Here is a 9,616-nt window from a genome sequence, read left to right on the forward strand (position 1 = left end):
CCTCCACATAAAACCATATTCACTCAATCTAATAGAAAAGAAAGTGGGGAAAAGCCTCTAGCAAATGGGCACAGGGGAAAATTTCCTGAACAGAACACCAATACCTTATGCTCTAAGATCAAGAATTGATGAAACTTAATAAAATTGCAAAGTTTCTATAAGGAAAAGGACACTGTCAATAAGACCAAAAGGCAACCAACATATTGGGAAAAATATCTTTACCAATCCTACATGTGATAGAGGACTAATATCCAAATATGCAAAGAATTCAAGAAGTTAGACTTCAGAGAACCAAATAACCCTGTTATAAATGGAGTACAGAGCTAAACAAAGAATTCACAACTGAGGAATACTGAATGGCTTAAATGAGAAAGCACCTAAAGAAATGTTCAACATACTTACTCATCAGGAAAATGCAAATCAAAACCGCCCTGAGATTCCGCCTCACACCAGTCAGAATGGCTAAAATCAAAAATTCAGGCGATAGCAGATGCTGGTGAGGATGTGAAGAAAGAGGAACACTCCTCCATTGCTGGTGGGATTTCAGGCTGGTACAACCACTCTGGAAATCAGTTTGGAGGTTCCTCAGAAAATTGGACATAGTACTACCTGAGGACCCAGCTATAGTACTCATGTGCATATACTTAGAAGATTCTCCAACGTGTAATAAGGACACATTCTTTACTATGTTCATAGCAGCCTTATTTATAATAGCCAGAAGCTGGAAAGAACCCAGATGTTCCTCAACAGAAGAATGGATACAGAAAATGTGGTACATTTACACAGCTTCTAAAAACAATGACTACATAAATTTGCAGGCAAATGGATAGATCTCGAAAATATCATCCTGAGTGAGGTACCTCACAAAAGACCACATATGGTATGTACTCAATGATAAGTGGATAGTAAACAAAGAGCGTGGAATATCCACAATACAGCTCATGGACTACATGAAGCCCAAGGTGAAGCAAAAACTAAAGAATGGATGCTTCAGTCCTACTTAGAAGGGGGAACAAAATAATCAAGGGAAGTAGAGGGTGGGAGGAACTTGGGAGGAATAGAAGAGAGGGAAGGGGCAAAAGAAGGGGAGAATCATGTATGGGAGGAGATGAGGAGATGTACAGAGGGTTCAGGAAATTGAACAAAGGTGTGTAGCAGTGGGGGATGGGGAATTGGGGCTAGCAACCAGAAAGTCCCAGATGCTGGGAAAGCAAGAGCATCCCAGTACCCCACAAGGATGACATTAGCTTCAATACGGGAGGGAGAACCTGTCAAGACCATATCCAGAAGTTAGACATGGCTCCCCCGTTGAGGGATGGGGCCACCCACCTATCTCCGAACTTTTAACCCAGAATTGCTCATGTCTAAAGGAATTACAGGGACAAAATATGGAGCAGAGACTGAAGGAAAGGCCACCCAGAGACTGCCCCAACTGGTGATTCACCCCACACGCAGATACCAAACCCTGACACTATTGCAGATGCCAAGAAATGCTTGCTGACAGTAGCCTGATACAGCAGTCTCCTGAGAGGCTCTGCCAGAGCCTGACTAATACAATTGAGGATGCTTGCAGCCATCCATTAGACTGAGCACAGGAACCCCAGTAGAGGAGCTAGGGGAAGGACTGAAGGAGTTGAAAAGGCTTTATCTGGCATCATGGGAGGGGAGGACCTTGGTCCTATGAAGGCTTGATGCCCAGTGTAGAGGAATGCTAGGGCCGTGAGGTCGGAGTGGGTAGGTGAGTGGGGGAGCACCCTCAGAGAAGCAGGGCAAGGGGGAATGGGAAAGTGGTTTTCAGAGGGAAAACCAGGAAAGGGGATAACATTTGAAATGTAAACAAAGAAAATATTCAATAAAAAATTCAAAAATAAGAGATTATATCTTTTGTTGAGAATGGCATGTTATTCAAGAGAGTTCCTACTAAGCAGAATGTTTGAGTTCTGGTTTCAGTTGTGTTATTCATTAGTTGGAGGATTTAGTATATTATTTGCCATAGGTATTTGTGTGTATATGTACATGTGTGTGTGTGTGTGTGCGCGCGCGCGCGCGTGCGTGCGTGCGTGTGTGTGTGTGTGTGTGTGTGTGTGTGTGTGTGAAAGAGAGAGAGGGGGGAGGGAGGGAGGGAGGGAGTGCAAGGGAGAGGGAGGGAGGGAGGAAGGGAGAGAGAGAGAGAGAGAGAGAGAGAGAGAGAGAGAGAACGAATATGCATGTGTGTGGATACCAGATGTCAACCTTGGATGTTAGTTCCCATGAGTCATTTTCTTTGGTTTTAAGGCAGACTTTCTAACCAGGCCTAGGCTAGGCTGGCAGGTGGGTGAGTCCCAGGGATCTGCCTGCCCATTTCCTTAACACTGGTATTGCAAGCATATACCAATATGCCTGCTTTCCCCCCTTAAATCGGGTTCTCATACATATATGACAAGCCTTTTCTATACTAAACTATCCTCTCTAGCCTCTAGTTATCATTATTTAAACCTCATTTTCTCATCCATAAAACTACAGTGACTCTTGCCTGAATAATGCCCAAAGTTGGGTGGCATCTTATTGTTTTAAAATCTGGTGCAGGTCAGAGCAATATTTATATAAGCAAGTGTGTGATTTATAGTGTTTGTTTATTTATGAGATGACTCCGAGGCACACAGCCATAAACATGGAGTAAGCCTCCATGGAAGAAAATGAGCTCCCCATCATTGGTCATGATTGATCTGCAGATGCCAGAGGATTCTGCACACAACTGCATGAAGCTGTGGATTTGGCTTAAGCATCAGACTGGTAGATGAACAATTGATTGGCAAGATACCTAAAACTGTGAGGGTCTCCAATCGTATACTAGAGAGTGGTACCAACTAGGGTTAAGAAAAATGAAGATTAAATGTCTTTACTTGGTAAGTTTTATTAAAGAGATATACTTTAATCTACATTCCAAAAAGGCTGTTGGAGAGCTCCTGGGCCCTAGCAGTTAACCTGTTATTATTTTGCTAAATGAAGAGATCTAACCTCTCTCTAAATATGTGTTTATCTCTGTAAATCACAACAGCTCCCAGTCCTCATCAGAAAATTCTCTTCATGCAGGACAGAAGTTAGTGCAGAAACTCACATGTGATCAAAGCACAGAGAGCAAGTTTCTGTTCTGTGTTCCACTGTAAATGTGACATCAATATGTTGTCCCATCCTCATATGATTCAGGGAACTTCACAGAACAGAGGGTGGAAAGATTAGAAAAGTCCAGGGCCAGGGAGGATCAAAGTGAAATGGAATCTTCTAAGCATGGAGTCAATCAGTGTTCCAGCACGGAGGAAGAAGGGGCTGATGAACCTCTGCCCATAGAGGAGAAATCATCAGTGGTTGTTATGAGAGGGAGTCTGTTGTCTTTAAGTGCCTCTGACAAGTTGACTATGCTCCAATGGATGACATCATGCCTATAGATATAAAATATATATATTCTATCTATCTGTCTGTCTGTCTGTCTATCTATCTATCTATCTATCTATCTATCTATCTATCTATCTATCTATCTCCGTGTGTGTTTACAGACATCTACACATATCTACCCAAACACACTTGAACATGCATACATACATGCATGCATACCACACACATATATGAAAATAATTACATTGCTACTGAATATGTGCAGACATTTTCTTTGTCCTTATTTTGTAATAGTAAAACAACTATGCACACACTTGCAGACACTACAGATAACATATTGACAATAAAGTATGTGGTATGATGTGTGTCTATTAAAACATGTTGCAAATGTATTGAGTTTTGCTGGGTTCTGAAATAAACATCCTTCCCTGACGGGTTACTAAATGACTGAACCCTGTGAGATTCTTGTTCATTTTAAGCATTAAGGAGAAAAAAACAAAAGTCTACATGGCAATAACCTTTGTGTTTACTGAAATCAAACTAAAATAATCTTATTTTAGACATATGCACAGATAGACACTTTTTGTGTATAATGTAATTTGAACCCTAGGAAAAACAATTTTTAGTTCTATCCTAGAAGAACATCTGTGAAAGAGAAAAACTGGCATTTTAATAAGCTGCATCAGTAAGGTGGCTGGGTGAGAATTCACGGACAGCTACCATTTGATCTGTTGAAGAACAGGCAAGACGAAGACATGGGAGGGCTTTGGCCAGTGGCTGTTAGAGCTTACTGTATTCTCTGGCACTCCTCTTTGGTGATATGGCATGCTAGACAGAGAAGGACTGATTCAAGAGTGTCCAGTGACATTCATGTGATTCCCTATCCTCCAGTTTAAACCATAAATAGGAAAGTTGAAAGAATAAACTTTCCCCCAAAGAATATTTCCTTGTGGCCAGAAATTCTTCTATCTTCCAAGAGGGTGAAAGGTGGCATGGAAAGTGAGACTGATGGCTTTTCCCTTCTTCCTTCTACTTCAGGATACAGGTGCTGGACGATGACTGTTGGGTGAACAGGCATTGGTTACTTAAAAAGGACAAAGCAGCATTCCCACTAGCCTTCTTAAAAAAATGCCTGGTTACTTTCTGGAAGGGCTTTATATTGGATCACTGTTACAATTTGTTAAGCCAAAGTGCCTCAGTATCATAGAGGCAAACCACACAGGGACTGCTATCATAGAGGCAAACCACACAGGGACTGAATCTATCATTAGAGGCAAACCACACAGGGATTGCTATTAATCATGTAAACTAATTTGACACAGAGCAAATAGCAACAGGGCCCTATCTTTGTTCAAATGAGCACAGCAAATAGACTCATCAATACATTGTCTGCTTTCTGGGTCTTAATTTATTTTAATTAATTTAATTTTTGCCTTTCAGTAAAAAAAAAAATCTATACTGTGGGTTGAGAAGGAAATGACATTTATATGTCAGAGCAGTGGGAAGAATGGTGTGAAGAGAGCCCAAGTGGTACAGAATTAGAGCTCATGGAGGCAAGGCCAGGATTAAGATGTACCTATATGCATAGGAGAGGAGAGGAGACCAGTTATTCAGTGTGAGCATGGCATCACCACCCTGGGGCCAGAGGGATAGATTTGAGTTATCAAAGACAGACCAAAGATTCAGAATCAAGAAGAGGCATGATGATGGGGAATCATGGTTGTCACACTGATTGGATCTAGAATCAGTTAAGAGGCAAGCAACTGGGTACTTCTGTGAGGGATATTCTTTTTTTTTTTTTAGGAGAAAAGTAGTTTATTCAAAACATTGTTGAATTCAAAATGTAGAATTTAAGGCAATTAAAAATAAATTAATATGGTGTCCTGTGTTAATTAATTAAAACAGTAAAAATTAAGATTAAAATTTCTATACTACATATCTACTGATTTAGTAAGTTAGCAAAATCATAAAAGTGTTTTTTTTTAATTAGGTATTTTCCTCGTTTACATTTTCAATGCTATCCCAAATGTCCCCCATACCCACCCCCTCAATCCCCTACCCAGCCACTCCCCCTTTTTGGCCCTGGCGTTCCCCTGTACTGGGGCATATAAAGTTTGCAAGTCCAATGGGCCTCTCTCTGCAGTGATGGCTGACTAGGCCATCTTTTGATACATATGCAGCTAGAGACAAGAGCTCCGGGGTACTGCTTAGTTCATATTGTTGTTCCACCTATAGGGTTGCAGTTCCCATTAGCTCCTTGGGTAATTTCTCTAGCTCCTCCATTGGGGGCTGTGTGACCCATCCAATAGCTGACTGTGATCATCCACTTCTGTGTTTGCTAGGCCCTGGCATAGTCTCACAAGAGAGAGCTATATCTGGGTCCTTTCAGCAAAATCTTGCTAGTGTATGCAATGGTGTCAGCATTTGGAAGCTGATTATGGGATGGATCCCTGCATATGGCAATCACTAGATGGTCCATCCTTTCGTCACAGCTCCAAATTTTGTCTCTGTAACTCCTTCCATGGGTGTTTTGTTCCCATTTCTAAGAAAGGGTAAAGTGTCCACACTTTTGTCTTCGTTCTTCTTGAATTTCATGCGTTTGGCAAGTTGTATCTTATATCTTGGGTATCCTAAGTTTCTGGGCTAATATCCACTTATCAGTGAGTACATATTGTGCGAGTTCCTTTGTGATTGGGTTACCTCACTCAGGATGATACCCTCCAGGTCCATCCATTTGCCTAGGAATTTCATAAATTCATTTTTTAAAATAGCTGAGTAGTATTCCATTGTGTAAATGTACCACATTTTCTGTATCCATTCCTCTGTTGAGGGGCATCTGGGTTCTTTCCAGCTTCTGGCTATTATAAATAAGGCTGCTATGAACATAGTGGAACATGTGTCCTTCTTACCGGTTGGGACATCTTCTGGATATATGCCCAGGAGAGGTATTGCGGGATCCTCCGGTAGTACTATGTCCAATTTTCTGAGGAACCGCCAGACTGATTTCCAGAGTGGTTGTACAAGCTTGCAATCCCACCAACAATGGAGGAGTGTTCCCCTTTCTCCACATGTGAGGGATATTCTTGATTGTATTATTTGAAGTGGGAAACCAGTACTAAATGTGCACTGCATCTTAGATGGACACCCCGAAAAAAGCTGGAATAAGGGGGATTTGCCTTTGCCTGCTTGTCTTCACTCTTGCTGGCAAATTCATCTACTTTGTTTCTGCCTCTGCTGTATTACTTCACTGAAATTCATATTCAGCTCTGGGATTCTAACATGGACAGAAAACTAGTAGCTTTCCAGAAACTTTCCAGGTCTTCAGCCCCAGATGACATCCTGTCTATGGATGAGCTAATGTAGAAATCCATTTATGGACTGAGCTACTAGGCTCTCAGGTTCTCTGGTGAGATAGCATTTGTTAGACTACACAGATCATACCATATAAGCCAATCTGATAAATTCCTCCTTGAAGCATGTTCATTATGCTTCTAAGTAAAAAGTGGCTGAAAAGTGTAGAGAAACAGACTTTCAACTCTATTCAGTTCCTTGTGTGTAGAAGGCTAAGAAGACATTTGTCTGATAGATGAATGGATGTGATGAATGAGGGCTTGAGAGGTTCACCTGTCTAGAACTCTGTGTAAAGTTAATGGGGCAATGGTCAGAAGTCAAGTGTGGTTGTGACAGAGGAAATAGCAGATTGAGACAATCTTATTCTTGTGTGTAATACACTATTATAAAATATCTACTGAAAAAAAAATGACCTACCTCAAACTACACACACAGAGGTGCTTCGCAGGTGCTTTAAGCAGCACATTTCTCCTCCCCTCCATATAAATAAATGTTGTGTAATATGTAGTTTTGTGCACCACTAGAAAACTCTTTGCTAGAACCATGATAATGGAGGATTTGTTCTTGTTGTTCTAATTAGTTGTACCCTGGGAAGGAGTATTGGGAGGAAGGAACTGGAAAGAGGAGGGAAAGACAAAAATTGCCTCTAACTAATAATAAGATAAAGAGGAGAGCTTTGCTAGCCAGAAGTCCTAGTCTTGGTGAACACATAGGTTTATTTTGAAGGAGACAAAGTAGTGCAGTTGCACTAATCAGGGAGGTAGAAGGCTGGAATGGGCTGCGGGGAGTCAGTTTGCACAGCACATAGACATTATGTCGGTGATTCTTGCTCAGCTAGAATCACAAGAGAAACTTTTTGCCTGGAGCAGATGATTGTTTCATTTAGACTTCTAAATCATGTCAGGGGCTGCCCAGACATCTTTGGAATGTGCATCTTCCTTTATATTTCCCCAGTTTCTTCATCTTACTTCTTACTGTTCTTGGCTTCCCTCTGGTCCTCTGATCTCCAGACAGTTGTTGTAGTCTTATTTCCTGTCCTATGCTGACTTTCACAATACCCAGAATGTAGTGAATGTTTTGTTTGTATATGTTGAAATGGTCATACATTGTAGCCCAGGTTGTTTTCAAATTCACTATGCAGCCTAGATTGGGCTCAAACTTGTAAAATTCCTCCTGTCTTATCATTTTGCATGCTCAGATTACAGTTATGCATCACACCACCCCATTCATAGCATGCATCCTTATTAAGGATTACTTTAACAGACAACAGCAGCTGCATCCTGTAGCCACAGGAGCCTAAAAGAGAATGAGGCTCTTAGTTATGCACAGGAGCTACTCATTTGCATTTGACCTTTTGTAGCCAGGAAAGTGTCTTGAAGTTCCCATGGGCCCAGAGGAGGTAGAAGTAGGCTGATGTCAGGGACATCACGTTAGCAAAAGGTGGTGTGGTTACACCAATACTCCAGGTGTAACCAGAATACAGTGGTGAATGAATAGACATAAGTTAGATGTGCAAGCTGTGCTTCATTTAGAGAGCAGGCAGTCTAAGAAGGCAGCCATTAATATCCTAAATGCTGCTTTCTAGCTTCCACTTTAATTGCATCTAGCAGATTATATAGGGAGAAGGGGCAGAGAAAGAGCAATGGCATCTGTCATGCTGGCAATCATCTTGCCTCTTCTCCAGGTGATCAGTCATATTTTTGAGACCTGGTATGCTATGCTTCTGTCCCCATGTCTTGACACCCTTCCCTCGTTTTGTTAGGTATTTGGACTTAGACACTTCTTGAAATGTTGAGTCTATTTCTTTGGGTATCAATTGACCCTGTACTCTCCTAGGTTTATCTAGGTCAGTAAGGGATTAACTCAGAACTGAACTGCTGATTTCTTGACACCACAGATGGGATTTGCTCCAGAGAACTATTTCTAAACAGGTTCGCTTCCCTCATATTCTTTCTGTTCCATTACTTCTGGTGGGTGGTGGGCTAGAAGGAAGGTTAAAGCATTTAAGAACCATCATTAAAAATAGTCTTTGAAAAATTAAAGCTATAGATTCCTTTCTGCAACATGGAGCCCATATGTGTAGTTCTATGATACAAAATATGGAAATGCCCGTGTGACCTCTAGCACAGCAGTACCCAGCAGAAAGCTATGCCAGCAGCTGGGGAGAGTATGAAGGCTGACAGAAGTGAATCGGGGTCTGTGGTACCCCAGGACAAATCTCAGTAGCAGTGTTAGCTGGGGCCTGGACAAAGAAACCTCTACAGCTATAGAGGTTGGCAGGGACTCAAATAGTATGTAACTTTATGGTCCCTCACACATTAACCTGAGAATAGTGTCTCCTAAGTGCCCAAGACCTTGACAGCCAAGTGCTATCATAGAAAGAAGGCTCTGGGAGGGTTGTGATATGAGATACATGTTCTGGAGAGGAACAATACATCAGTAAGAACCTTTAGATACTCCCAAAGTACAGAACAGCAAGATCTGAAAGCCTCTGACCTACTGAAAGAGTAGTAAACTCAGTGCTCCAAGGTATGCTAATCATAAAACAGATAGGACATTCCTCCACCCACCCGCTTCCTGGGTTCAAGGAGTATTCATTCAAAGAAAGTCACCCTGACCCACCCTGACCATTGCTGGAACCCGCTATGCAAAGGTGCTATTGTTAGGGGCTCTTAGAAACTGTCTTGAGAAATAACCCTCACAATTACCAGGTATTCCTTGTGACACCTGTGACTTTGTACTTCCTTGTGACTCTTAACTGGTATTTTTGGTATTTTCCAACAACGCCCTTCCCACCTCCTTGAGTTGTGGTTTCTTCCTTTAAATACCCCCTTATCCAGCTACTCGGGGCGCCACGGTCCTCTACCCCTGCGTGGTGTATGACCGTGGGCCA

Source organism: Mus musculus, chromosome 4, assembly GCF_000001635.26.
Source record: "Mus musculus strain C57BL/6J chromosome 4, GRCm38.p6 C57BL/6J".
NCBI classification, from domain to species: Eukaryota; Metazoa; Chordata; class Mammalia; order Rodentia; family Muridae; genus Mus; species Mus musculus.